The 27952-nt window shown below is 53.0% G+C and overlaps 1 protein-coding gene across 3 annotated transcripts in view; it reads left to right on the top strand.

The window, feature by feature from the left end:
* Positions 1-27952, top strand: part of Cemip (cell migration inducing hyaluronidase 1) — a 131512-nt gene that overhangs the window by 44876 nt on the left and 58684 nt on the right. Inside the window, exon 1 of one of the 3 annotated variants that reach the window (XM_033761124.1) lies at positions 27314-27486. The exons of the other annotated variants lie outside the window; for them this stretch is intronic. The gene's annotated coding sequence lies outside the window, so the exon portion shown is untranslated. Of the gene's footprint in view, positions 1-27313; positions 27487-27952 lie in introns of those variants that run through there. 3 annotated transcript variants of the gene reach the window in all.

Below are 27952 nucleotides of genomic sequence, written 5' to 3'. Positions count from 1 at the left end.
AAAAAAAAAAAAAAAAAAAAAAAAAAAAAAAAAAAAAAAAAGAGCTTGTGGTAGCATCTTACATTAGTAATGCTTTTATTTTTTTTCAAAATAGGCGTCTGTTTGCATTTTTTAAAATTATGTTTCTTGGACGAAAAAAATACATGGGGGTTAGCTTGGCATTCCGTGGGTTTAGCAGTCATGCTCCATCTCCCTATCTTATGCATCTGAGATGCTGCTCTGGGTTTCCCAATCTCCTCTGTCTGGACTGCAAACCCCACTGGTACTTCAGGGCCCAGGCCAAGTGTTTCCGGAGCACCTCATCCTTGGGCTGGAGGAATTATTCCTCCCTCTGTGTCCCCTGGCATTCTGGCCACACCAGCTGCTCTTGTGTCTATCACCTTGTCCAGAGGCCAGTGATGTTCTAGTTCCCCTCCTGTGATACAGTACACAGTTGTATCAGGTTGAGAAATGTCCACTCATTCATTTGCTGATCAAATCTCAAGATCTTTCTAGCTGCCAATCTCTGTGCTGGGCTACTGGGTCCTAAAGAATTAAATCATGCACCCTGCCCTTGAGGGCCTCCCAGGTACAGACCATTTCAGCATCTGTGGGGCTCCTGGAGGTGAATACTGCCCCTGGCTAGGTGGGAAGGGGTGAGAAAGCCCCACAGAGAACTGTGCCATGGGGAGTTTCTGGGCTCTCTTCCCACCAATACCCACCTAGGCCCAAGAAAGAATGGGAGCTCAGACAGTGTCTCCTCTCTGGTGACATTTGTCATTTCACCTTGGATGGCCCTGGCTGGCCGAGAGCCTGTGTGGTCTCCCTTTACCTGGGGGACAGCCAGTCTGTAATTGTCTGGCCCATGGGACAGACCAGTTTGTCTCAAGCATGTGGCATCTCTCAGCCTGTCTTGGTCATCTGAATCTATAGGTTTCTCCATAATGAGAGTAGAACTGTGGTTTTTACTGATAAGAGCTGTCCTTGAAGACATGTGTGTGTTACCTGCATTTCTCACGGTTCACCTTCCTTAGACTTGGGGTGCTGCTGTGACCCCATTTCCCTCCCCCACTGTCTGCCCTCCTTTGTCTCCCTGCCAGCCCAGACCATCTGGACAGACCTAAGCCTGGCCCCAACTTGAACCATGAGTGTTTTCAAAAAATAAAATAAAATGTAGGCAAAAATGGAAATATCCACATGTTTATTTTTAAGTAGACTTTAAAAATGTTAAGTGCTTTTGTTGGTTAGGAAACATCAAAATAGGTCATGTGTAACTTGGTTTGCTCATAAAAGGAGCCTCACTCCTGATATATTTAGAGGAGAGGAGTTTTCATGTTAAATTTTTCTTTTTAAATCAAAAAGAGCTTGGAAAATTCCTCCACCCTCTGCTAGTGGACTTTTCTGGCCTCATAGTTCTACTACAGACTCCTGTTTCCTCAACTGAAAAGTTAAATTCACCACGTCCTGCAGGGCCTTGGGGTCTGCTTCTCTCTTGGAGGAGCCACATCCTGTCAGGCCAGTAGCAGAAATGGACAGGGCCAACATTCTGAAGGGCAGAGCTGTGGCTTCCTCTGTGGGAAATTAGGCAACGATTTTAAACAGATTGTTTTTGCCAGTGTCTGGCTCTCCTTGCGGATTCCCTCTGGTTTCTGTCCACTTGCACCAAAAGCCCTGGAGGAAATTTCACTGAAGGCTTCCCGGGGAAAGAGGATTTGGGAGGATTTGAGACACAGGCCATGAAAAACAGTTTGCAGCCTTTCCAGCTCGTGTCTGCTTTCTCTTGTTCCTCCTTCCACAGTGCCCAGCCCCACCAGGTCCTTCCTTTCCCCTCTCCCTCCTGGAGTTTTGCCAGCTGTACCCCTTTTATACTATGTAAATTTGGTTTCATGTCATTTTCCATGCCCACATCTTCACAACCCACCCAATGAGTATTCGCACAAGAAGTCCTGCAGCTACCAGGACCATAGCAAGATGAAGTTATAGAATCTTTTCCCTTTTTCTCCCCCCACACCCTTTTTGTATGAGGGATTGAACTCAGGGCCTTTGCACTGAGCTATACCCCCAGCACATTTTTATTTTTTTTTTTTAATTTTGAGACAGGATCTTGCTAATTCATGCGTTGCCCAGGCCAGGCTTGAACTTGAAATTCCTCCTGCCTCAGCCTCCCATAAGTGATGTTCTAAAACAAGATAGAACAATAATATAGTATTGTAAGGACTAAGCAGAGAAGTTGTAGAGGAGTTTCTGAGCCCCTTCCTTGGGGACAGACCTGCAGTGCCACATCACCTGCAGTCATCAGCTGAATCTCATCCAGGGATGTGTCACCTCCAGCTGAGTCTCCAAGGCCAAGAGACAGGTGGGGTTGCTAAGGCAGCTCTCTGTCTTCCCAGCTGTCCAGAGAGATTGCCTCACACAAAAATCGCAGGACTTTAGCCAGTCAGTTGGAGACCTGCAGACAGGGACAGGACTACCATGCCAGGCTCTGAGCTTGACACACAGTCAGACCTGTGGATGGGATGTGCCAAGATGTGGGAGGCTGCAAAGAAGCAGAGGTCCTCTGGGAGCTACTCTCCCTACAGCCTGGTACAGGCTACTTTGAAGACATCAGCTCCTTCTGTCCTCAAAACTTTCCTGAGAGGTCACTGGAGCTGAGAAAACTAAGGGTGTTGAGTCTGTAGCCAAAACCCGGATTGAGTGCCACTGAGGGCCCCTCAGAGGCCATACTGCAGTACATGGCTGATGCTGGGTGCTGGGTCCCTGTGCCTGCACGGTTTCTTCTGTCTTCCTCCCACCCAGAGGAAGCACTCAACATTCCAGAGCATCCTTGTAGTTAGGCAGGGTCATTGTTCTTCATTCCAGAGGCCAAAGTGTCCTGGCCAACTGTGTGGTGTGGCTGTGGCTGCTACTCATGTGACCCACTCCTAGTGGCCCCCTGAAACACAGCCAACTTCCCTTCTGGGGACCCAACTGTCCCCACGTGCACTTTGTGACATGGCGACTGCAGGTGCCTGACTCTCTGCTGGGTTCAAAGCCAGCTGCATTGCTGCCTTCCCTTGTTTTTGAGCCAGCTGGCCCGGCCTCGGAGTTCTGGCACTTAATGGACATCCCTTGCACTACTGGGTTGAACTCCCCTGGGAAGTGCATTGAACCTCCAAGAATCCAGCTCTTACTGGGTGGCCATGGAATTAATACAAGGTATAGAGGGTTTTCACCATGGTGTCCAGCACTCAAGTGCCTCAGCTGCCGCAGAGTGTCTTGGTTGTGGCTAAGCCCTCTGAGGGGCAGGAAGTGGCATGGGGCTGGGCTGGGTTCTCAGGACAGAGGGAGAAGGGAAGGAGCTGCACACCCTGAAGTAGGAAACACCTGGTCCAGAGGCCCTGCCCTTCCCTGTCGGCAGGAGGCTCGCTTCACAGTGCAGGTCCCCACCTGGTCCAAGGAGGCTCAGAGCAAATGCTGTAGAGCCAAGGCTATGCCTACGTGTGTGTTTGTGTTATGACATGCCTGGAGCCTGACTAAAGGATGAATTAAGGAGACAGACAGGAAGCTTGTCCCAGTGTGTAGGATAGGTGGAGCCCAAGGACATCTGAGGAGGGAGTGCAGAGGCTGGCCTTGCACCTCTCTGTGACCACACCCTGAGCCAGCTCTGCAGGAGGAGGGCACTGTCTATGGTCTCAGCATGGCCAACAGTAGGGTGAGGCTGATGTCGGGGGTTGCTGCGGTCTGCTCATTGGCCCCAGGCTCCTTCTGTCTACATGGCCTGGAAAATCAGGGCAGCACTCATGGAGCTGCTCTTTGTCTTTGTCCTGGTGCTGACCAAAGGAGTCAGAGGCTTTGGAGGGCTGTGGTGCTGTACTGAAGCTATCTAGGAGGTCCCTGGCAGGTCCATAGGACAGGAATAAAGGCCCATTCCTCCCTAGGTGGTGGGTCGCAGCCAGTGCAGTGCGTGTGGGTGGTGACTCTCTATAGGGCGTGTTGCTCCTTCCAGCTTCTGATCTGTGCACCATTGCTGTGACCCAGCTATGTCCCCCTCACAGAGCAGAGCTGTGAACCCCAGTTCACAGCTGAGGAAGCAAAACTATGAAAGGAGGGGCAGTGAGAGGTCCCCAGTCTCCCAGCTGGGATGGGTTGGGGCTGAAGCAGGTATTTTTGAACCTCTCTTCTAGAGGGTCCCCTAGGCTGGCAGGGAAGAAAAGCTAGCAGCTCCCATTCTGGAGGGCGGTCATCAGTGGGAGCCCAAGTCCAAAGGTAGCCCAAAGGAGGCCTCAGGGCCCCTGAAGTGCATCAGTGGGGTCCCCAGCCACCCCTGGCCAGTCTTCAGCCTCCTGCTGGGGCCCTGCTGCCCGCCAGCGCTGCCCTTGTGCTTGGCACTGCCCGCAGAGCTGTGGCAAGGCAGCCGTTTTGAAATAGTTGTTTGGGTTTTCTGGAAACTCCTTAAAGCTGGAGTGAAAAATCCGCCTTGTAGTTCTGAAGCAGGATCCTAGCTGTGGGCCCCAGGATCCTAGCTGTGGGCCCCAGGTTCCTGCGTGGCTCGGGATTGGGGAAGTAAACAGGCCTGAGCTGGAGTAGCACAAGCCACCTTGCCAGAGTGTAGGTGCTGGAGCCCACAGCATGGGCAACCACTGGGGCCTCTGTGTGCCAGTGTTTGCCCAGGTGCCTGGGCAGGCCAGGAAGCAGTGGTGTTTGATGTTACATGAGGAGCTCCAGCAGGCTTCCTGGAGGGACCCGGCCTGTGGGCTTGGCAGCCCCTGGCCACTCTCTGTGACGCCTCCATTCCCAGCCTCCTTAGTTGACAAAGCAGGTCCCTGTCCTCGCTGGCCACAAGTGGAGGAAGACACAGCTTTTGGAAACAGAGGCTGTTCTCCCAAGACCTGGGTGGTGGGCAGTGTGGCCTAGTTGTGGGGCGCAGCTGCGACCTCCTCCCTGCTGATCACTACCATATGGGGATTTGGGGCCGAGTTGCCACATCTTCAGGTTTTCCAGCAAAACTGGAACTCTAGATATTTATGCAAAATTGCTCAATTTTTAAAATTGTTCAAAACACTATGTAGGCCGAGCCATACACACCTGCAGGCCAGACTCAGTCCCTGGGTGGTCCACAGGTGACCCTGTCTCAGCTGTCAGACACCAAGGCTGCCTGCGCAGAATTCTCCATGCTAAGGGAGGGAGGCCACTGACTCCACAGCCAAGGAAGACATGGCAGATCCCTCTCCCGCCCTCCAGATAGAGGAGGAATCTTGGTTTTCATCTGCCACCTGAGCACAGACACGGGGCAGGAGTGCACAGATGCTATCCCTCTGCAGCATTTCTGTTGCTCTCTATTAGAACCTGATCTGCCTGTCAGCCCCAGTAGGGTTCATTCCCTCGTCTTTGTTTAGTTTCCCTCTCACAGGTTTTAGGAGCAGCCTGGGTCCTCCTCCTCCTCCTAGAGATGTGGGCCAATGGCAAGGCTGGGCCCAGTGCTGACCAATCAGAGCAGCCGGCCATAGGCGTGAGAATTAATGGCAACATAGCCCAGTGGGAGAAAGTAGGAGTCTTTGGATAAGAGACCTGGATGGGGGGGGGGATTTAGCTCAGTGGTTCCGACACCTGGCTAGCAAGTACAAGGTCCCGAGTTCATCTCCAGTACCATAACAAAACAAACAAAAAAACCCAGAAACTCTCCCTCTAACTAGCCCCATGACTCAGAGTTCCTGCAGGAACTCTGCTCCCTCATCTGTAAATCAGAGATAACAATTCCCTCCTATCTGAGATGGCATAGTGCTTGGCACACAGGGCCTGGGGGCTCCACAGAAGTTGTAAATCTGGGGACATCTCTATCAAGATGCAGGGCCAGGTTCTCAGTGACCAACTTACAGGCTTATTTTCGGATAGAAATAAGTTGGATAGCATCTGTACGCATTTTGGAGACGTATTTCCTTTTCCGTCTTTATTTTCATCTCTTAAAAGGCCCCTAGTTTTGTTTAAAGCAGCCTTCCGGTCCCGCGGTCTTCCCTTCTTCCCACAATCCTTTGCTCCCTTCCCTTCTCTTGAGGCTGACAGACAGGCTGGTGCTGGAGGGAGCTGGGCCCTGGCAGGGTGTGGGCAAGGGAGGTGCCTGTAACACTGGGTGGGCTCGAGACAGATATTAGCAGGGCAGCGGGGGTGGGAGGGGATGGATTCTGGAGATCTGTGGAGAGAAGGAGAATGTGGTAAGGAGGTGCAGGAGGAGGGCAGGGAAGGAGCGGAACTGAGTGGTCAGCAGGGCCACCAACCAAAAGGGAGAGCATTTTGCTGGGAATTGGTGAGGAGCTCACCACTACAAGCTGACCCTGAGATATTGGAGAGGTGTCAGGTAGAATGGCCCATGATGTCTGCGCTGTGCTGGACATGCCAGGGACCCCTTAACAGTATCTTATACAATCTTCACAATGGCTCCACGAGCACAGGTGCTGTAGTTGTCCCCCTTCTGGTGAAAACATGAAAGGTCAGAAATGCTGAGTAGCTGCTGCTCCAAGGTGGAGAGGCTGGTGAATGTAGCCAGTCCAACTTGGGAGCTCCTTCTTACTTGTTTATGCATTTGTTTCACTAACTTGCACCAGGTACCTGCAGGAGGCTGGCACTGTGTGGGTGTTCTGAGTGCATCCACCAGACATGTCTGCCTTCCTGTTCTTTCTCTTCCTTGCACACACTGCCTCTGCTGGAGATGGAGAGCCCACAGGTGAGACCCTGAGGAAGTGTAGGGGGTGTTGACCAGCACAAGGGAAGAAATGGAGGGGCTCTGCCCCTGGTGCCCTCATCCCTGACTCAGGAGAAGGCCTCACAGGAGTTGATTCCCATCATGGTGGCTTGGCACTTGGGAAAGTGAGACTTCTCATTTTTCAGATAAGGAAACTGAAGCAGGGAGAAAACAGACATTGTCCAAGGCCCCAATGAATGTGCAATAGAGCCAGGTAGGAATGGAGCCCAGTGTCTGCAAAGGCATCACGTACCCCTGCCTAAGGCCTTGCCCCAGGGCTCCTGCCCAGCCCACTACCAGCCACTCTGGTACTCACACCCCCTCAGGAGCAGCTGGTCAGTGGGCGTAGACTTCCTGCCCCTGCTCCTGAAACCCTCACCAGCTCAGCCTCTCCTTCCTGGGATGAGCTGCAGCTGCCCCCAGCCTGTGCCTGAGCCCCCCGCCACTGGGGCTGCCTTAATGTATGTGGGGGAGTTGGCCAAGCCCAAACCTGGAGCCAGTGCCATTAAAATAAACCAAATGCCAGGACCCAGGGGCCAGATAGAGCAGATGGAAACAGCTGCAGCCCCCTCCTAAATTTAGGCAGGCACTGTTCTGCCCTTCTTCCTCCCTCTCTGGGCTTTCTGAGTGGCTGCTGCCTCCATCCTTGGCTGGGTGCATTCCTAAAAACCACCCCCAGGATGACTCATGGGGCCATGGCAGCCCAAAGAGGAATTTCTGCTCTTCTCCACTGAGGTGCTTTTAAGCCAGTCAGGCCTGATCAGCTGGCTGCCCTCCACATCCCGTCCCCACCTCCTTTTTGCCTGAGTTCCCAGGGGACAGGCCTGGTGACAGAGGAGAGCATAGAATGACGTGGCCATGCTCAGACATGCTGCCCTTCTGAAGGCTGCTCTAGAAGCTCAGCAAGGCTGGGGCTGGGTCCGGGGCCAGGGTCAGCCTCAGATGGAGGGTCCAGGGCCTGGCCCAGCCCCGAGGGGAGCCAGCACATATTGCACCCAGTTCTTATTTATTCTCTCAGTGTCAGAAAAGCCTGAAGATCACCTCATCCGAGGGGTTCCTAAGTATGAATGATCTGCAAGACCATTTTAAACTAACATAAACTAAAAATGTGTACATATCCCCATGTTGGGGTAATTGTTTATTGAGTATTGGTTGAGTATTAGAAGAGGCATACATTTCAGAAATATGCTAAGCAAACATCGGACTGCATACTGTATAGTTATTACGGGTGGTAAGTGATTGTGGAATTTAAAAAACTGTTGATGGCTCCCAACCTAGTGAATGAGGGAAGTGTTCAGGGCCACCTCCTCTTCCAGCGGGGGTTCTGACCTCCTTCATGTTGTTTGTCCAGGGATGACAGGTGCTTGAGTATGGCATTTGCATAAAGTGATTTTAGTTTAGTGGAGTCCAGGGCAGCACAGTTCACGCTTTGAACATTCCGTGGGGACTTTGTTATGGCCTGGATGTTATGACTGAGGGAGGGAGGGAGGGAGCTAGATCCAGTCTCCAGGTGGTGCTAGATTAGACCAGAGGAAACAGGAGGTGCCTCCTGCAAAGATGGGCTTGGCAACTTGGGGAGTGAGCAGACACTCCAGGATTTGCTCCCCTGCCTGCCTCCACCATCCAGATCTGGGCCAGACCCTATCACACCTCACTCCACCCAAAACCAGCCACACCTTGGTCTGACCCTGTCCCAGGTGGGCACGACCTCTGCTATACCCATGCTTCCCTGTAACCTCCCTTAGGGGAGGGACAGTTGATTCCTCTACCACCCTATGTGAACCATCTAGCTTTGAGTCAAGCCAGGTAGCAGAGGGAGGGACAGACACTATGGAAAGACAGTCACAGGACAGTTTTTGTAGTGTCAGTCAGACCCAGAGAGATTCTGGTCGAGAGCTGGACACCGCCCCCTGCCATAGGTCAGTATGTAACGCACGTTTACATGCCACTCACTGTCCCAGGTCACCCTGAATATCCTTGCCCTGTACCCCACCCCATGGACATCTACTTCCATTATGTCCTCTTGTAGCATCCTGTGTCCAACCCTTGTACAACTGATTGTATCGTCTGCAGTTGTGCATTTGTTTTGGTGGTTGTTAGGTTTGTGTGGTCCGCCCCCAGCAAACTGTAAATCCAAGAAGAGGGGACCACAGCTGTCTGGTTGAACACTGCTCAGCTCAGGCACATAGTAGGCACTCTGTAAATACTTACCTGCTGGGTGAATGTAGGGCAGACTTAGGAGCAAGGGCAATGGAAATGTGAGGCGTGACTCAGCTATTACCTGGGTGTGGGGTGGTGCCTGGTGTCTGCCCCACAGACAGCTGCTCAGCAGGCTGTGTCATTGAGAGGGCCGTGGTGCTTCGCAGAGGCTGTGTGGAGGTGCGGCCTGGCTTCTCGGGGTGACCCTTCGTGGCTGATGGCAATAATGACCGTAGCAGTACTTGTGTGTGACTTGACAGCTCACTGTGGGCATCAAGTGATTTACAAGCACTCTCTGATTTAGACCTCACTCCACTTCACAGATGAGGACTCTGAGGCTCAGGGAGGCCAGTGGAGATGAGTGACTGGATTTCTTTTTCAGTCAGCTTTCTTGAAAAAATTTCCATGTCATTCACTCTTTTAAAATGTGTGATTATTTTGTAGGGAGTTGTGCAGGCATCGCTAGTGCCACAAGCTCTTTTGGGAACATCTCACGGCCCATTTGGCGCTCACCCTACCCATTACCCATCACTCCCCACCCTCCCCTCCTCCCAGCCTCTGACAACCCTTAACCTTACCTCTGTCTGTATGGTTTTGCCTGTTCTGAGATCCCACATAAATGGAATCACACAGTGTTGATCTTCCCATCTGGTTTTGTTCTTTGAGTATAGTTTTCACATGGTTCACCCCTGCTATAGCATGGGCCAGTGCTTCTTTCCTATTCATGACTGACCCCAGTTCCATTGCATGGATGGACTGTATGTATTGATCTGCATTCATCAGTTGATAAACATATGTGCTGGCTACACTTTTGGGCTGCTGGTAAATGTGGACACTTTCATTTCTCCTGGGTATGTGCCTAGGAGGAATAGCCTGGTCATGCAGTAACTATGATTAATGCTTAAGGAATTGCCAGCCATGACTGGAAGAGCTCTCGGATTTAAACCTTGCCTGCACATGAGCTCCTCCACATGGTGCCTGGTTCTGTATTACTGGCCTGGCTGCAGCAGAGTCTCTGGGGTAGCTGCTCGTGGATCCAGGCACCTGGGCCCACGGAACCGTCCAGCCAGGGTGGGTCAAGGTCGCCTTCTCTTTGGGTTGGCAGAGTTCATGGGTTCTGAGACTCACCGAGTCAATAGATACATAAATAGTACCGATCAGCACAGGAACTAATATTTATAGAAGAAGGGGTACCACACACCTGCGAGCTCAGTGCTTGCAATGTGCTATCTCATTTAATTTTCACAGCAACGTTGGGGGCAGGCACTGCTGTTCTCTGCAAACTCCTAAGTACAAGTGACCCACCTGCATAGTAAGTGGCAAGGCCAGGTGGCTGTGGAGGAAGGCTCCCTAGACCACTCCCTTCTCCTGCATGGTGCTGCCTGGTGGTCCTCCATGAGGGCCTTGGAGACAATTCCTAATCAGTGACTGTGACAGCTTGGAGACTGGCCCATCTCTTTCCTGCCTGGTTGGGCCCAGGTCCTGATGCCCCCAGCTTGGGGAAAGACTTGGGCATCAAACTCAAGAGCTAAAAGATGCAAGAGGCTGAAATACAAAGGAGACCTTGGCCTACGTATCAGTGAGAGGCTGTTTCTTAGTGCAGAATGAAAGTCTATTGGAAAAGTCCTGAGGCTGTCATCAGTGGTTTCTGGTTGCTGGCTGCACCTTGAACCCTGGGGCCTTTGAAAATGGTCAGGTCCTGGGTCCAAGCCCTGAACTACTACAGAATCAAGATCTGCAGGAAAGGGCTAAAGAATTTAGCTTAGAAGTTTTCTGGGGTGTTCTTACCTAGCACTGGGACTGGTGATGTGGAACTTTGGGTTCCATGGGGATAGAAATGCTACCATCAAGCCACCATGAACCACGCGAGGCTTGCTGGGTGGCTGTAGGCAGGACTCTTACCACAGCTGCAGTGATTCAGGACCCTTCAGGAAGAGCAGAGTGTTTAGGAGCCACCACCCAAGGAACTGAGAATGGCAATCCTGCCCTGAATTGCTGTATGACCTGAGAGTAAGACCTTCAGAACCAGAAATGTCAGGTATTTTCCAGTCCTTTGGGAGTCAGCTGTAGTTTGTGCCTGTGTGAGGCACCAGAGGCAGGGCCATCACAGCTGCCAAGAAACAGGTCCTTGATCTGCAGGATCAAAGATTACATGGAGGCCGTCTCGTGACACAACCGCAGGCTTGCCTAGAAGTAAAGAGCAGCAGGGAGGAGCAGGCCAGGCCTGATCGCTGGCCATGTGGCATATGTGGGCCAGCCCAGCAGGAGGGGATGAGAGGCAGGTGACCAAACCCACTGAGCTTGGAGATGCTCAGTTCCACCCCTGGCTCCTCCGGTGGTTTCCAGTGAGACAGATGCCACAGAGCAAGGCTGTCCAGCACGTGTGTCAGTCCCCACATAATTTCTACAGGGACCACAGGGACCTCAGCTCCAAAACTGGACACAGGGCTCTGCTTCCTGTCAGGGGGATGAGCTTCTTCCCAGATGGATGGAGAGTAGGTGACTCACTGGACAGCCTGGAGAAAGCTGAATGGAAACCTGTGGATTCCGCAGGGCTGGGGATGAGGCAGACTCTCCATGTCCTGACCTCCTCCTTCCCCCAGCTGCTCCTGCTCTGGCTCCACCACTGGAGTCCATGACCTTTTTCTTATGGAGGAGCCATGAGAGCTCTTTGGCTCTGAGATGGGGCCAAAAGAGGCCTGACTTAGCTGCCCCTGCCCTGAGCTCTGACACCGAGGTTAGCCTACCCCCTCACCGATACCTTGTAATACAATTATGGGTGCTGGCTCGGGACAGCTATCAGAGAGGGCAGAGCCTCTGTAAGCCACGGCCAAGGCCTCAGTGGGGCTCCCCCCAGGCTGGGGCTTGTGCATAGCTGGCACTTCTGGGAGAGATGAAGTTCAGCTTGCATGGCCCCATTTATAGAGAACCTCTTCTGGGGCATTGTGCCAGTGAGGCTCTTGATGCTGCTCAGGAGGGAAGTCCTTGAGTGGCCTGCGGCCCATGGAATCACAACTGTGTTGGCAGCTGCCAGGCAGGGAAAGGTGGGTGCTGACCAATGACTGAGCAGGTGCTGGGCCTGGCTGGCAGCCAAGTGTGGCAGCTGGACTGCCCACCCCCATGCACCAGGCGGGGACTTCAATGTTCTGAGGCTTTGCCGGCTGAAGGGCGCCACCTGCCCTGGGATGGTCAGGGCCCCAGGAGAAGGCAGGTGTGTGGGGCCCTGGGCACCAGCATAGGTTGCTTTTGCTTTTGAGGGTAGGGCCAGTCTTTTTCTGACAGATGCAGCTCCCACCAGGGACCCCAAAGGAACTTTTTTGTAGTCTTACAGTTCAGTCTGCAACCTCAAAGATGGTGTGTTCCGTGATAAGTTACACACACACACACGTGTGCACACACACATGTGCACACACACTAACACAATACGGCTTTGAGGACTTTATTTTTTAATGACAGTGCTAGTAATGTAACTCAGGGACTTGCACATGCCAGACAAGTGCTCACCACTGAGTCACACCTCAGCCCGTGGGGGCTCCTTTCAACGTCTGTAGCCCACACACCCCCTGCCTGATCCCCAGAGCCACCAATGCTCTGCCCACCATGTACACATCCTCACCTGGATGCCCGGCAGCTTCTGCTCAAGAGAAGCTTCCAGCCAGCTGGGGAAGGAGTCCACCTCCACCCAGGCCCCTGTCCCCTCAGTCTCCCAGTCCCCTCCCTCCTGCTCATCTATTCCTACAGCAAGACCCAGGGACCACAGGGCTCTGAGGCCATTAGCCTCAGCCCCAACCCCTGCCCTTCATGTGCTGGAGGAACGGGTAGATGCGGGATCATGAAGGACTTGTAGGGCTTCTCTCCATGTGACAGTCGTATGTGGTTAAGCAGGGTGGCACCAGATAGAGGAGAGAGCAAGAAAGAACAAGGAGAGGAGCCAGGAGTCAGCTGTCAGCTGGGCAATCAGGAGGTTCTTAAAGGTGAGGCTGAGCTCCAGTGTGCCAGAGGAAGCAAGATACGGAGTAGCCAGGAAGGATTCCAGGCAGAGCTGAGTGAGCTGAGATGCTTAGAATGGTCCAAGAGACAGTGCATGATGATGTGACAACTGTAAAGACTGATTGGCACCTATGTGCTGAACACAGCAGGGACCCCTGTGCTAAGGTGAGGAGGGGCTGCTCTGGGACTTCTGAGTATGATGAGAATGTCACAAATATGGATTTGGAAGGTTCAGGTAGCAAGGTGGCTGTTGTGGTGATCATACCAAGGAATGAGCAGAGTTTGGGAGCAGTCAGGGTCAGGAATGTTGGGAGGAGCTGCCCTGGCACTGACTCCCACTCAGGGTTGGGGACATGTATGACAGCATGGATGTCAGCTACCCTATCAGTGTCTTCCTGCCACTTCTCCGAGGAGACAGGTCCTGGAGGATGGCAAAGAAAGCCATGTCTCAGAGACTCTGCTGCCCACTGGAGTTGAGGAGAGGACCCCTCACAACAGTGGGTCCCCAGAGGACCAGCAGGCCTCAGTCATAGCCAGGCCCCCTTGCCATATCTGTCTTCCCACTTCCTTGCTTGCCAAGACTCCAGGGTTGTCAGTGACAGAAACCCAACCATATTAGGCACTCTGTTACTGTCACCAAACACTTGGATAAATAACTTAGAGAAAAGGTTTAATTTGGCTGTGGTTTTGGAGGGTTCAGTCCCCAGTGTAAGTTGGCTCCAAGGCAGAAACATCATGGTGAAAGGAGGTGGTAGAGGAGAGCTGTGAAGTCCATGGCAGCCAAGAAGCAGAGCAAGAAAGAGCCAGAATGAGAAAGACACCCTCCAGAGGCAGCTCCAGTGACCCACCTCTTCGAACCAGCACCACTGCCTAATGGCACAGGCAGCTGTGAGCTCTTCAGTAGGTTAATCCACTAATGAGCATAGCACCCCACAATCCAAATGCCTTCTGAAAGTCCCACTCCTGAGCACATTAGACTTTGGGGAGCACTCTAGATCTAAAGCACAACACTAACTCAGAGTAACTGAAGCTGGAAGGAGGAGGTGAGAGCTCAGAGAGTTCTAGCTAGGCTTGAAAGGGCAAATGTGGAAAAGAGCTGGGAAGGGAGGCCTCAGGCACAGCTGAAGCAGGGCTCTGGGGTAACAAGGAGCAGGGACAGTGGCTCCTACCACAGCAGCAAGAGCTCTTTCCAGCCCCAGTCCAGCATCCTGGGAAACGGCTCCTTGGTCAGACCAACCAGCCAGAGCCAGCACCAGAGCAGGACCATGTGAGGGAGGGACAGTCTTGGAGGAGGAGACATACAATCTTGGAGTCCACTACAGTCACAGCAGGGTCAGGGAGCAAGCAAAGGGTGAGAAGGAGGTAGTGATGGGCTGACAAGCTTAATCCACCTCCTGACAAGGCTCAGCATTAACCTGATTTGTTTATTCATTGATCTGTGGAGCGCTGATTCTGCCATTCATCCCAAAAGCATTGACTGAATCCCTATTCTATCCTAGAGCCTGGGTCAGAGATGCAGAGGTTCCCATACTCCAGTAATCCCAGTCTAGCACAGGAGATTCATGTAATAACTTTCCATGGTGACAACCCTGGTAACAGACCATTGCTAAACAGAGATGGGAAATAACAAAGAAGCCAGTGCTAGTCCCTCTGGACTCACTAAAGGCTCCAGGGAAGATGTGACTTTGGGTCCCCTTTAATGGGTGGTAGGTCCCTTCCAGGCAGAAATAATGTGAAGACAGAGAGAACATGAGAGCCCAGAGGGCACTGGGTTTGTGATAGTCATCTAGTGACCCAGGGTGGCTAGAGCATAGATCACAAGGTGGGCTGGGGCATGGAGAGTGGCCAGAATAAGGCTTGGGAGTCATCTAGAGATCACCCTTTGGGGTCCACATGCAACATCAGGGTTTTTGGAAAGTGTAAAATATAAGTTGCACCTTTGAGAAAGAATGTTCTGACGGCAGTGCAGGTGATGGGGCAGAAGGAGAAAGAAAGGAGACTGGCAGCGAATCTGGGAGCCCCTGGAAAGATAAGGAGGGAGAAGGGAGAAGGTCACAGGCAGGGCTTCATGGTTCAGGAGCAAGAGAGGAGACAGAGTCTGGCAGGCAGGAAGGGACACCAGGCTAGAGTTCACTGCTGTTGGTTCCACGTAATAGCAGGCTGGCTGGGGAAAGTCCTATGGCTTGAAAGCCCAATAGTTTGACCTCTAGGGCAGATGTGCTGCTTATCGATTATGTGAACTTGGACAAAACAGCCTCAGGGTGGTCAGTAAATTATTCAATATGCCCAGCAAGCAACAGGTCCTAGTCAGGTGCAAGTCATTTGACTCAGAATCTGAACCCTTTGGGAATTATTGGCTACTTTCAATCTTTTTAATTGGAGAGGTATGATAATAACTAATAGGAGCGGTGGTGTTGATTTCGCTCTGGGAATGGCCCCTGGTTTTTATGGCATGGGAAACATTCTGAGCCAGCCTACTGACATTTCCTCTGCCATTGTCTTCCTTTATTCTGAAACGTGTTTTTAAACAGTCCTTTGTCCTCACTCAAAGAAGGGTTCTCTGCCTCTGCTTTCATGTCACAACACACTGTGAGGGACAGTCTCACCCCACCCATTCACCCTTTGTGCCAGGACCCTGGAGACCAGCCGACAAGTGGTACTTGTCTCCTTGTCAGTGCTGAGGAGGAGGGAGACAAAGCGCGCTGTTAAGTGTCTGGGCTGTGTTTGTTTGCTGTTTGGCTTGTCTTTGTTCCAACATGGGTTGAGTTGTAAACACAGGGGAGCCATTCCTGGTAGGTGTCTGAATGGCTGCGCCGCAGTCCTTCCAGGCTGCGCAGGCCACCCGTATCCAGCCTGAGGACCAGGGGTGAGTCAGGGGAATACCTCCCTCTATTCTTACTCCACCAAAGACGGGACTGTCTCCACTCAGGAAGACATGGAGAATAGGGTAGAAATGCACAAAGAAAAGGCTCATTTCCAAATCTGCTGGAGGAGTAAGGCACTTCTGATTGCAAGTGCTAGAGGCCAAGTTGAGGTACCTTTATCCAGTGTAGGCGTTCCTTTTTATGAAGAAGACACAGGGTTTCCTAAGACTCCAAGGTGGCCAGGAAGCCACGCCACAAGGAGACTGGAACCAGGAGGAAAGTTTCCAGCCTAGCTTTGGTCAGTGAGCCCTACTATCCAGGGCTGAGGATGGTCTTGGGAGACCGATCCAGTCAAAGGGCACAGAGTCCCACACAGTGGGGCCTTTGGCTTAGAGTAGAGAGCTGGAAAATTTTAGAATTCAGGGTGTTTGAAGCCCCAGAAAGGTAACTGGCTCAGTTCAAATAGTGTGGACCTTTGGTAAGGGTGGGGCTACTTGGGAAAGAGATGGGAATAGAGGGCCTGATAATAAAGGACACTGTAACTCTAAGGGCAGCAGTGTTCCCTCATCCTCATGGCTTCCCCACTCAAGGATTATGTGTGAGCATGAGGAGGTTGGATACACGGACAGGTGAGCCATGTGGAACTGACAGTTGCGCGGACCAAGCAGTGGAACACAGTTTTGTCCTGTTGGCCCTAAGATGTGATTGACATTCTGAGTAGAGTTGGGACTGCTCTTTGACTGTTCTGCATGGGGCCCTTGGGTAAGCCAAAGATTCAATGTTCCGTCTGTTTCCTGGTTTTAGCTTACTTTATATTGAGAAACAATTATCTATTTATGGGGTACAAAGTGATAGTTGCATGCGAGTGTACACCATAGAATGATAGGATTAGTGATAAGCTGCTCTGTCGACTTCAGTGGGGTGGGGGGAGCCCCAGGCCAGCAGGTCCAGTGTGCAGTGAGGTGCACGGGCTTCGTCCTCGTGTCCTGCTGTAAGACAGGCGATAAGTTGACAGATGTGCATATTTCAAAATAGCTGAAATAGAAATTTTAGATGTGCTCAGTGGTTTTTAAGGTCCCTCTTGCACCAGAGTACTATAATCCCAATGTCAAAGATTAAATACCCAGAAACAATGGAGAGACAGAGGCAGGAAATGCTGGTGTCAGGCTATTCAGGTTAGGGCAAGGCAAGTACCCCAGGCTCAGAGGCGCACTGTGGGCCCGAGTGGACGGTCTTGAGCCGAATGTCACTCCTCGCTCAGCCAGGCCCACTCTGTCATTTACAGGGGAAATAAAGGAGTAACTTTTTCCAGCAGAACCCTCTGGAAGATCTGAGGCAGCACAGTGGGCTTGGGCTGAACCCAAGCAGTGTCCAGACCGAGCCTGAGGCGGGGCTCTGCTCGCTGCCTGGCAGCTGCTGCTGGCGTGGGCTGCAGCCCGAGGGACCGGGCCAAGGGCACAGGAGTAGTGTCAGGTACTCTGCATTTGCTGCCTTTGAGTTGCACTTTCAAAGGCCACTGTCGGGCAGAGAGCTGTGGTGACCTGCGGCCGGGATCCTGATTCCTCCGGGCAGGACTGCCTTGGGCAGCCACGTCTGCTTCCAGTAAATGTGACTCAGTCCCCTCTCTGCCCTTCCAGAGCACACAGCAGTCGCTTTCTCCGGCCTTTGCACATATGGTAGTGTCTCTGAATTCTCTCAAAAACTTGATCAGGCGTAAGATAATAACATAGCCTTATGTGCTAGCAGGATGCTTTGCCTAAAAAATCAAGAGGAGGTAGCAGGGAGGGAAAGGGGAAAGACAGGAAGAGGAAAAATAGATCCATAGGGTAATACCATAAACTGTTATGAAGCGCTCCTACAGAACTCTCCACTGGGGCACAGAGGGGTCAAACTGAGGGGCACAGACTGGGGTCAAACACGCCTTTAGAAGTTCAGTGGTGTTTGTTGGGCACCTTCTCTGGCCATGTACTCTGCCCATCACCCCCTGGGCTCCAGCTCACTATTCCCCAGCAGCCATCTGGCGATGGTTCTGTTATCTCAGCATCTTCGGGGGACAGAGCTACAGAACAGGAAGGCACTGCAGTGCCCCCTCTGTGGCTTGTCTTCTGTGGTTTCAGTTACCCACAGTCAGCCATGGTCCAGATGTATGAAATGGAAAATTCCAGAAATAAATAACTCAAGAGTTTTGAGTTGTGCACCATTATGCACAGCGTCAGGAAATCTTGCACTGCTCTCCGCCCTGCCCGGACACGTCCCATCCCTTTATGCAGCATGCCCACACTATCTGCTGCCCACCCGGGAGCCCCTCTGAAGCCCTCTCAGGTACCCCATGCTGTTGTGGAATGGCAGTGCTTGTGTTCTGTTACTTAATAGCCTCAGTTCTCCCTTGAACATAATGAGTGAGCAGGGTTTAGTACTGTCCATGGTCGCAGGCCTCCCCTGAGAGACTTGGAAGGTATCCCCCACAGAAAAGGGGGCAACCACCCATTTCACACAGCTGCTAAGTGACGGAGCTGGGATTCGACCTGAGCACAGCAAGGGCTGGGGATTTAGCTCAGGGGTTCTGCCGCCTGCCTCGCAAGTGCATGATACTGAGTTCGATCCCTGGTACCAAAACAAAGTGAGAAAAGCTGCTTTCACAGCATTGTGTTGGGTTTGGGACTTGCAGGGACAGACCGCTTTGTCTGGCTGTACTTCCGTAGCAGAGTGGGACCTGCTGTTTACTCTCCACCCTCTTCTGTGTGAGGCTGCTCGAAGCAGCAGTAGTAAAGCAATTGTGCAGTGAAGTCTGTTCACACGAATGGCTACCACTTAGCAACAGCACAGATGTTTCTCAAGAACATGCCAAGTAGGAGAAACCACACGCTGGGTCGGTCCCTGGTAGGAGGTGCATTTCCCCTGTGGAATGGCTCTGATACTGGTGACGAGAGGAGAGAGTTGCCTTTTGTGGAGAGAAGTGGCTGGGCCGGGTCGTGGGGAGGCTGCCTGGGAGAGTCCGATCTCAGCAGATGTACACGGGAGGCTCGTGTGCTTCGTTACATGTAAGTTAAGCCTCAGAAAACTTAAAAACTCACATGGAAATCTGCTTGCTGACACCTTTAAGGTGAACTGTGCTGGACGAGTCTCCAAACAATCCGGCCAATTCCTGGGTGGACAGGCGGGTGACGCACACGGAGCAGTGTTACTGGTGGCATCTAGGTCATACATGCGTTAGCGTACACTGAGATTCTTTAGCTGACTGTTTTGCAGTGAAATGCTGAGTTGGTGGGGAAGCAGTTGTGTGGAGGCCTGGGGTCCCCTAGTGGTGAGTCGGGGTCCCAGGCTGGGCGGGAGCTTCTGAAGGGAAACACCAGAATCCCTGCTATCTCTGTCACAGCTCTGCAGGTCTCGATCCACAGGGGAAGAGCTGAGCACAGCAGACCCTTGCTCCTTTCTGGCCACTGCCCCCGTTAGCTTCCTCAGACCTCATTTTCCAGCAGAGTCACACCTGCGTGTGTAGAGCCAGCCGAGCTGCTCACGGAGCTGGCGGCACCCAGGGCAGAAAACAGCCCTCTGTGTTAGACCCCACCTGCCCCAGCTTCCTGGAGGTGTATTTGAAGTGGTAGGAAACCACAGTGGTTTCTACAAATAAATAACCAGGAGGGACAAGGCTCTCAGATCAAAGGGACTCTGGCCCACACTTCAACCCTATCGAGCATGCTCTCTGCCTTGGCCATGGCCAGGTGGTGGAGGGAGCAGAGAAAGCGAGGCTGCCGTGCAAACACCGGGCCTTCTTGGGTTTGTGTGAGCCTGCAGTGGTCTCCAGGCTGCCCTCTGAACTGCTGCCAGCCCGAGACTCTCCAGCCGGGTGGCCTCTGTCTGTCCCGCCCAAGGGCTCCCGGCGGTCCTCCTGGGCTCATCGTGGGACTGCTCGGGGCCAGCGTCCCTCATCCTGAGTCCCACAGCTCCTGGCTAACAGCATTGCCGGAGGGACCCTGGTAAGGGAACAGAAAAAGATGCACAGCAGCGCTTGCTCTCTCCTGGGGAAAATGGGGCAGATGGGGTCTCAGGGCACAGTGAGGCCCCTTGGGAGCCACCAGTGGTGAAGCCAGTGTGCATGCCCATTACAGCGAAGGCCACCAGTGGCCTGAGACCCTTCATTCCACACTCAGTAGTACTCTGCTCACAGGCCCTTCCTTTGTGGAGCTTACACACCATATACAACTCACAAGTAAAGAGTAGGTGATTCCAAACTGTCCAGTGAAGAAAGCAACCACACTGCAGGAGTAGTTGACAGAGAAGGACACCTTCAGATAGGATGTGGGTGTCGGGAAAATTCTGGATAGGAATGGGAATTGAAACTGAGCCTGAAGCTGGGTGGGATGGGGGAAGCATTCCAGGTAGTGGGAATAGGATGTGCAAAGGTCCTGGGGCTGGTGAGCTTGGCATCTTCTAGGGAAAGAAGAGAGTGGCATGGCAGGAGGGGAGTGGCATGAGATGAGGCTGGAGGGGGCCCAGCCCTGCAGGGCCCAGGAGGCAGGCTACAGTCTAGACCGGCAGGCAGCCAAGACTATGCAGTGACCCATGTCTGCTTCCCTGTGGGGTGGGGTAGGTGAGGCTACAGAGCCAGACTTTAGACACTCCTGGCCGTTCTGCAGAAGAGGCTGGGACTTCGTCACAGTATGGTTTTCGTTCTTCCAACATGGTCCACCTTTGCTGGTGACATGGGTGCTGGGGATGTGCTACATTAGGGAAAGAAACACTTTTCCTCTTAGGAAAGTAATGTGATTTGTCTAAATGGTCATTTTATGAGAGCAGAGAGACTTGTACGGAACTAGCTTTCACCTTTCTTTCCCCTTTGGCTCCTTATTAGTGTTGTTTCCACAGTAAATGTCCAAAACAACTCAAATTGGCTGGAAAAAAAAAAAGGAGCCTCATTCACATATGTAATTAAAAATTCCAAGGATAGGGTTAGCTTCAGGCACAGTTGGATCTGGGTGCCTCAGTACTTTCCCTCCCTCTCTGGGCTCTGCACACTTTATTCTCTCAAAATACAGAGACAGAGATGGCCCAGCAGCCCCAAGCTTGCCAACCACAGGGATGGGAACTCACTTTCCCCACAACTCTGCCCAATGCCCTTGTCTTCACTCAGGGTCGTGTGACCTTCCCTGAGCCAATCCCACAGCCTGGGCGAGGGATCTCCTCACTGGCCAGGTGATCCCAGGCTTGCTGGGCGCTGGGTGGGTGGACCAGTGCCACTGGAACCCGATGTAGGCGAAGGGAGCGGATCCAGGAAACCCAAACCTCCACATGGGCGTGGAAGGCCCGGGTCAGGCGCTGCCCTTCCCGAGCTCTTATCCTGACGCTTCCAGTCCTTCACGCTGCAGCAGCACATTCTCTGGCCAGGCTCTGAGGCACCTTTGGTCTCAAATCCACGTGGGATCCTTGCCTGTCCTGTGACTCTGTGCCAGCCTCCGACTAGGTCATGGGTGAAGCACGGGGCTGGGAGGGTCTCTGCTACTGGTGAAGGAACTGTGTCCACACTATGCAGGGTCTCAAATCCTCCCCTCCTCCCCTGTCCCCTTGGTGCCCCACCAGCCTGGCCCCACCTGCCTGCACCCTAGCGGTGCCCCTGCTGCTCCCCCCGTCCCTCTCTGGCCTGGACACTCCCCAGCACCCTTGTCCATCGCCCCTTCCTTTCACAGGAAGCAGAGTTCTCCCTGGTGTCTGCGGGGCTCCTCGGGCTTCCGCACCCAGCACACGGGGGTTTGCACTTGCTTGGTGGCCCCTCTTCTTCCTCCCAGTCAGGAGACCCCAGTGAGACTTGGCACTAACCTGATCCTGCAGGTGTCTTCTCGGGGTCTCTCCCTACTCCAAGCATCAGGAGAAAGGGGAACAGGTATCCCCAAGCAGGAAGGAAGACGAGGCTCCTGAGAGGGGTCTCGTAATGCAGGAGGCCGCTGTGTATGCTGTGCAGACGGAGTGCTGGGCTGGAGGCTGAGCTGACCCCCTGGCCCTGTGTACTCCACAGATCTCTGTGCGATGCAGTGCCCCTAACGGTGTGGGGGCCAGGCCTCCCTCAGGGGCACATGTACCCTGTCGTGATGGGGAGATGCAGCTTTCACAGTGAGGCAAGAGGTGGCTCCTTGGGGGTCCCCCATACACCACACCCTGTATCAAGGCGGCAGTAGGCGGACAGCCAAGGCTGAGTTGGCGATGGAGGTAGAAGGGAGGTAGCTAAGCCTGAGCGAGTGGCAGGCTGTGTTTGATGAGAGTCCGTAGCAAGAGTTGGGACAGGATGTGGGAGACTCCACAGAGAGCTGCGGTATCCACTGAGGGCTTGTCCAAGCAGATCACTGGCCCTGCTGCTAGGGTTTCTGACTCCATAGTTCTCATCTCACCAGCAGTGCCAACACTGCTGTCTGGGTCAGTACCACGGGGTCTGTGGCTCTGAGCATATCTGCGGCTCTAGTTTGCACTTTCTAAACTGTTGAGCACTGGGGCTGCAAACCAGATCTGAGCAGAGGTAATGTTTAAGGTGTTGGAGATCACCCAGATCTGCTGCTTCTCTGGAATGTACCTCCTGCAAGTGAGGACTGAATTGAATATCTCCTTTTAGTTAAGCTGACTTAGCTCATGTGCCCAGTGGCCACTCTGCAGGGTGGCACTGCTCTGAACAAAGGAAGCTTAGGTCCATCCTGGGGCTGAATTTCTTACTTCTGGGCGTAACCTCTAGCGAGTTGTTAGGAAATCCATGGCTGGCTTGGAGCCTAGCGATGGGCTGGGGTCCTTGAATGAAGTCTTCCCTTCCTTTTCCGCAGCACCAGCATAGCCCCAGTGGCTGACAAGGCCAGGGTGCTCGATGGGTAGGAGGAAGGATGGTTTCAGAGCCACCTCCCCCAGCTGTGTTGGCAAAGGCTCTGAAGCCATCAGCCCCCATGGCTGATCCGGTGGTGGGATAAGGGATTTGGACCTGGTGATAAGCAGGACTGGACAGGATTCCCTGTACTACGCTTGGGCACGGGGACAGGTCCGTGATGGGGATTTTTGTTATTACCCAGCCCTGCAGCATCTCTTCTCTGGCCCTGCAGGCAGCTTCTGTGGGAATTCCCCATATCAAAGGAGGTATATTTGGGGGAAAGATAATCATGAATAGAGAGAGGGTTCCCGAGGCATGTGTTTACTACCCAAACTCTGACCTCAGGTGGTTTCTCAAACGAAGCAGAAGCAGCAAGCGTTGGACCAATTTCCCCTCTCTCTCCTTCCTCCCAAGCAAGCAGGGTGATGCAGAAAATGGCACATGTCTCCTACTTTGGAGTCAGACAGTAACTGTCCTCTCCGATACAGTTCAGGTTTCCACATCCTTGTTCATGGTCAGCAGGAGCAACTGTCTCCGGCTCTGTGGGCTGCAGTCTTTGGGTGCACGGACTGTGGAAGGTGGGTTGAAAGTGTTCCTGGCTGCTCAGAACAGGAGCTCTTGCTGGAGACATAGCACTGGGCCCCAGCCCAGACCTGCGAGTGAAAATCTGCATTTTAACAATTTCCCCAGGGGGCTGATGTGCTGGCTGCGTGGCCTGTGTAGGTGTCTTCTTCCTACCAGTCCCACTGCGGTGAGCCTGAGACTACACTACAAGTTGCCTTGCCTTTAGGAGATAGAGCATAGTTTCTGGGGAAGACCTCAGGCTTCAGACTGTGTCCAGGGCTTTGCAACCATGAAAGAGGTCTGGGCTGGAGTCTCTCAGGTTGAAGGAGCTGCTTTTGCTGGAGCAGGTGGCTCCCGCTGAGGCCTGGGAGATGCTCGGTTTGCAGAAACATTTTCCAAGTGCTTCTCTCTGAGGAGCAAGCAGTGTCTTTATCCCTGGTGTCCCCATATATCCTGTCAGTGGCAGCCGCTGTGAGACAAGGCTGGCACAGTGGCTGGGCCCTCCCCAGGGCTGGGCCTCCTCCCAGGTCTACCTGTGACCGCGGAAGTGGGCTGGTGCTGCCCTGTCTCCCTCCTCCTTCTCCCTGGGGTGCTGCTTCAGGACCGGGAGACCAGTGGCAGTGTCACCCAGATCTGCTGCCTGAGGTGGTGGTCATGTACCACACCTGAATCCCCCAGAATGTACCTCATGCAAGTGAGGACTGAATTTTAATTTTATCCCCTTTTAGTTAAGCTGACTTAGCTCATGTTCCCCACGAGGAGAGCTGGGCCAGGGAGGGACAATAGGCAGACAGAGGGAATGGATGTGGTTCATTACCCTGCCTGACAGGAGAGGAGGTGGGCTCTGGCCGAGCACGTTACAGGTTTCTATACTGCCATTGGTTCAGGGACTTTCCCTTCTGGGGGAAGAAAATCTCAGCAGCCCCATTGGGCTTCCAGGAGCTGTGGCATGGATTTAAAGCTTTCACTAGAAAGAAACCCTGGTCTCATGAAAGGGAGTGACACTAGGCCTCTGTGACCACAAGAGAGCTGAGGAGGTTTTTGCCTATCTTTCCTCCGCCACACCCCAGCTTGATTTCACAATCACCGTTTGTCTACAAGAGACAGAGAAATGGCTCAGATCAAACATGCTCTTCCCAGTAGGCTGGGTAAGAGATGGCAAGGGTGAGGCTGTGCATACAGTTTTGAGGCACACTAGCTGGGTTTCTCATACTCCTATCAGCCCCTGTATTCTAAGACCCTGAGGTTGTATTGCAAGTAGTTTAATCATCAGGAATTAGAAGTATGATTCTGGAGAAGCAGGCTCTGGACTTTTCCGCCTGTTAACGATTCAGCCTTAAGCAAGTACAACACCTTGTGTCCCCTTTTCCCCATCTGGGCAACTGATGCAGAGAAAGGGTTTGTTTGGGCTCAGTCTCAGGGGTTTCAATCTATGGTGGGTTGCTTTGGGTCTGTGATGAAGTAGCACACTGTGGCAGGAGCGCATGGAGGAGGAAGAGATGCTCACTTCTGGGTATGGTGGGAGATGATATCCCACAGTCTCCTTCAAGGACACAGCTCCTGTGACCTAAGATCTTGCAACAGGCCCCACCCCTGCAAGGCCCTGCCACCTCCTAGTGCACCACACCGTTAACACATGGGCCTTGGGAAACACATCCAAGCCATCCAAGCCTTGGCTTTGGGCTGTCCTAAGAAAGTACTGTGCGCCCCCTGGACATCAGCTCCAGGGGGACAACATCACACTGGGTTAGGGCCCAGCCATACGATCTCATTTTACCTTCATTACTTCTTTGAAGTCCCTATTTCTGAATAGTCTCAGCCTCAGGTCCTGGGTAACTAAGGCTTCAGCAGGGAGTTTGGGGGCGCACAATTCAGCCCAGAAAAGATAAACAACCATATTTGGCAGGTAAGAGTAAATCAGACTGCACCCAATGCAATTCCCAAGGGTGTGCTTGGTTCCAAAGACCGCCACCTCTCAGCCGGAGAAAAGTGGCTTGTACCCACAGGTATGAACTTAAGGGCAGTGTCCAGATGCATCAGACTCAGATCAGATATCTTCCCTGAACTCTGCGGAGCACTGTGGAGGGTGAGGGTCTGAATGACGTCTGGTCATAGGTTTGGGCTCTTCTTCAAGCTATTCTGGAGCACCGCTCCTTGTGTACCTGCACCCCCCCACCATAACATGTAAGTCGCAGGGCAGAATTTGAAGCTGAGTTTTTCCCCACAACTCCATCAGGATGGAATCCGGAGACCAGAGCCCATGAGCTCGTGGGTTTTGAGCTAGCATTTCCCTAGACCCTCGCAGTAGTGACTCCTGGTTGTGAGTAGTGTTACTGAGCCCATGTTAATGACGAGGAGACTGAGACCTAGAGAGGTCGAGTGGCCCATAGGACACACAGCTGGGGAGAGCCCAAAGTGGAGCTTAAAACCAGGTCCTCAGATTCTGTGTCCCAGGCCCCTCTCCTGAGTGTTCTCCATGACAGGAGCCGCTGCTGCACGAGCACTGACCCCACCATCTCCGTGTGCTCTTCACACAATCCTGGAGACTAAGACTCATCTTTCTGGGTTCACAGGTTGTACAGTGTGAGGTTAGGGAGCTCAGGTGGCTTCTGAGAGCAGCACGGCTGGGGCTGAGGTTCAGGGGTCTGCTGCCGCCACATACGGTGTGGGCTGATTCTGCCTTGGTTTCCCTCCTGCATTTACGTGGGTAATCAAGGGCAGTTCCTCTCCTCTCACCCCTGAATTATCTCCAAATACCTAAGCTCCAGCCCAGCCTCATCTTTTTCTGGTGTATCCCATCCTGTCTGAACCTGCTAAGTGCTGGCCTTGAGAGCAGGTGCTGGGAGTTCCTGCCCCAGGCCTAGATGTCTCAGGTGGGCTCACATGGGTGCTGTTGTGTGGGCCTCTCTGGGGGTCCCTGCACCACTCTGATCATCATCTCGTCTCTTCCTCTGCAGGTGACCAGTGGGGACTCTAAGCTACAGCTGGCTCCCTGCGGGATGAGCAGAGCCCCGGTACCTGGGAGTGGAGGAGAAGCCAGAGGCCAGGAAGCAAGACCTGCACTCCTGATTCTGTCTCATTACCTTGGGCCTGGGTGGCTGGGGTCTGCCCCAACAATGGACTTGGGAGTGCACAGCTTCTGGGAAACTTGGGCTGGCTCCTGGGATGACACGTGGAGTGACCCTAAGTGTCGGCCGTTGGATGTCTGCATTTCCCTTCACACTGAGTCTGCCACACTCATTTACCGTACCCTTCATCGTGACTGCATCTCCAAGTCTGCATCTCCTAGTGTCCTGCACAGGCTCTGACATCGTGACAGCACGCTGCCCTGAGGACCGCCGCAGCCGGACCTGTTTCAACAGCATCTTGCCAGCTGAGAAGCTGAGCCCAACTCCCCGACCAGGAAGCTCTCAGCGACCAGTGGAGAAGGCCACCCTCCCTTGCCAGACAAGTCCCAGGAGGACTTGGGCAACCATCCAGGATTCACTTACAAAGCATGCACTTTGGGCACATGTGCTCAGGCACGGGGAGCCGTCACAGGCAGGAAAGCACTGTCACCGACACCAGTATCATCCTGGGCAGGGCCACCTCTGCCTCCCACAGCTGAGACAGCTGGCTGTGTGACCCAGAAGGAGCCTCACTCATGTTAGGGGAAAGAGATTAAGGGTTATTTCCCTTATACACAGTTGTTCTTACATCTACCCCAAAAGGGCATCTTTATCCTTTTGCTTTTGAAATGACCTGTGATGAGGTTACCACCCTCCCCACTCTGTCCGCGGGAAGGGTGAGGCCCACAGAGTGTATGGCTCACAGGAGTCACTGCATGGGGCCACACTCCAGTCCCTGCACTGCGCAGGTATCATCCATTCTCTGCAGAGCAGCCCCCAAGGACAGTGCAGGGTCCTTGGCAGCAGAGGACAAACTACCTTTGGAGACTGAGAAGAGTTGCGCTCTGGCTTTGTCCCAGGACCACGGAGCACCCCTGCTCCTGCTGTCCCCTATTTTCCACTGCAAAGAGCATGAAATGGAGCCATCTTCTTGGGGTGGGAGAGGAGCCATCCCCCAATGCCACACCTTGTGACCCCACTACCAGCTGAAGCACTAGAAAGGGCCTGTTGTTCTGCGAATCGGTCCAAGGCAGGCCTGTAAGAGGCGCCCGTAAGAGGACACTGCCTCTCGCCCTTCCCCATGCACCCGTGGGGAACCAGGAGGGGCCAGGGAGCTCCTCTGGGACCCCTCTTGCTCGCCCCAGCTCACTGAATGCACACAGAGCCTCGCTGTGCAGGAGAAGTCAGGGCAATCAGATTTGCCATTGAGCTGGTTTAAGGGCAGCTTCTGTGAGTCCCATGTTCACCTTCTATATGAGAAAAAGAGCAAACTAGCAGTGGCTTTTATAAAATGGAAGTTTAATGAAATAGAATTTTTATTCTCTTGAAATGTAAAAGTAAGTCCATCTTCTAGGGCCATTCTCAGTTCATGGGTCCTACTATGTGGCCCAAGATTGTTGCTGAAAAATTAAGCTATCATATCTGCATTTCAGCCAGCAAGAAGGAGGAAGGAGGAAATGAAATCTTCCCACCCTTCCTGTAAGGGCATTTTCTGGAATTCACACACTTTCCAGTCCTGCCTCTATATTCGTAGAACCTAATTCTACACCCATAACAGAGAGACTGAGGAGAGTAGGCTTTACCCTCGGGGGCCATGTGCCCAAATAAAAACCAAGGGATCTGTCACCAAAGAAGGAGCGTAAAGTGAATATTGAGGGGTGACGATTTGCCATCTTTGTATGACCTTCTTGGGCAG

This window comes from Fukomys damarensis, unplaced genomic scaffold, assembly GCF_012274545.1.
Source record: "Fukomys damarensis isolate Sample0158 unplaced genomic scaffold, DMR_v1.0_HiC HiC_scaffold_7, whole genome shotgun sequence".
NCBI lineage: Eukaryota > Metazoa > Chordata > Mammalia > Rodentia > Bathyergidae > Fukomys > Fukomys damarensis.
Note: the sequence above shows the minus strand (reverse complement) of the source record. Positions and strands in the feature narration are given on the sequence as shown.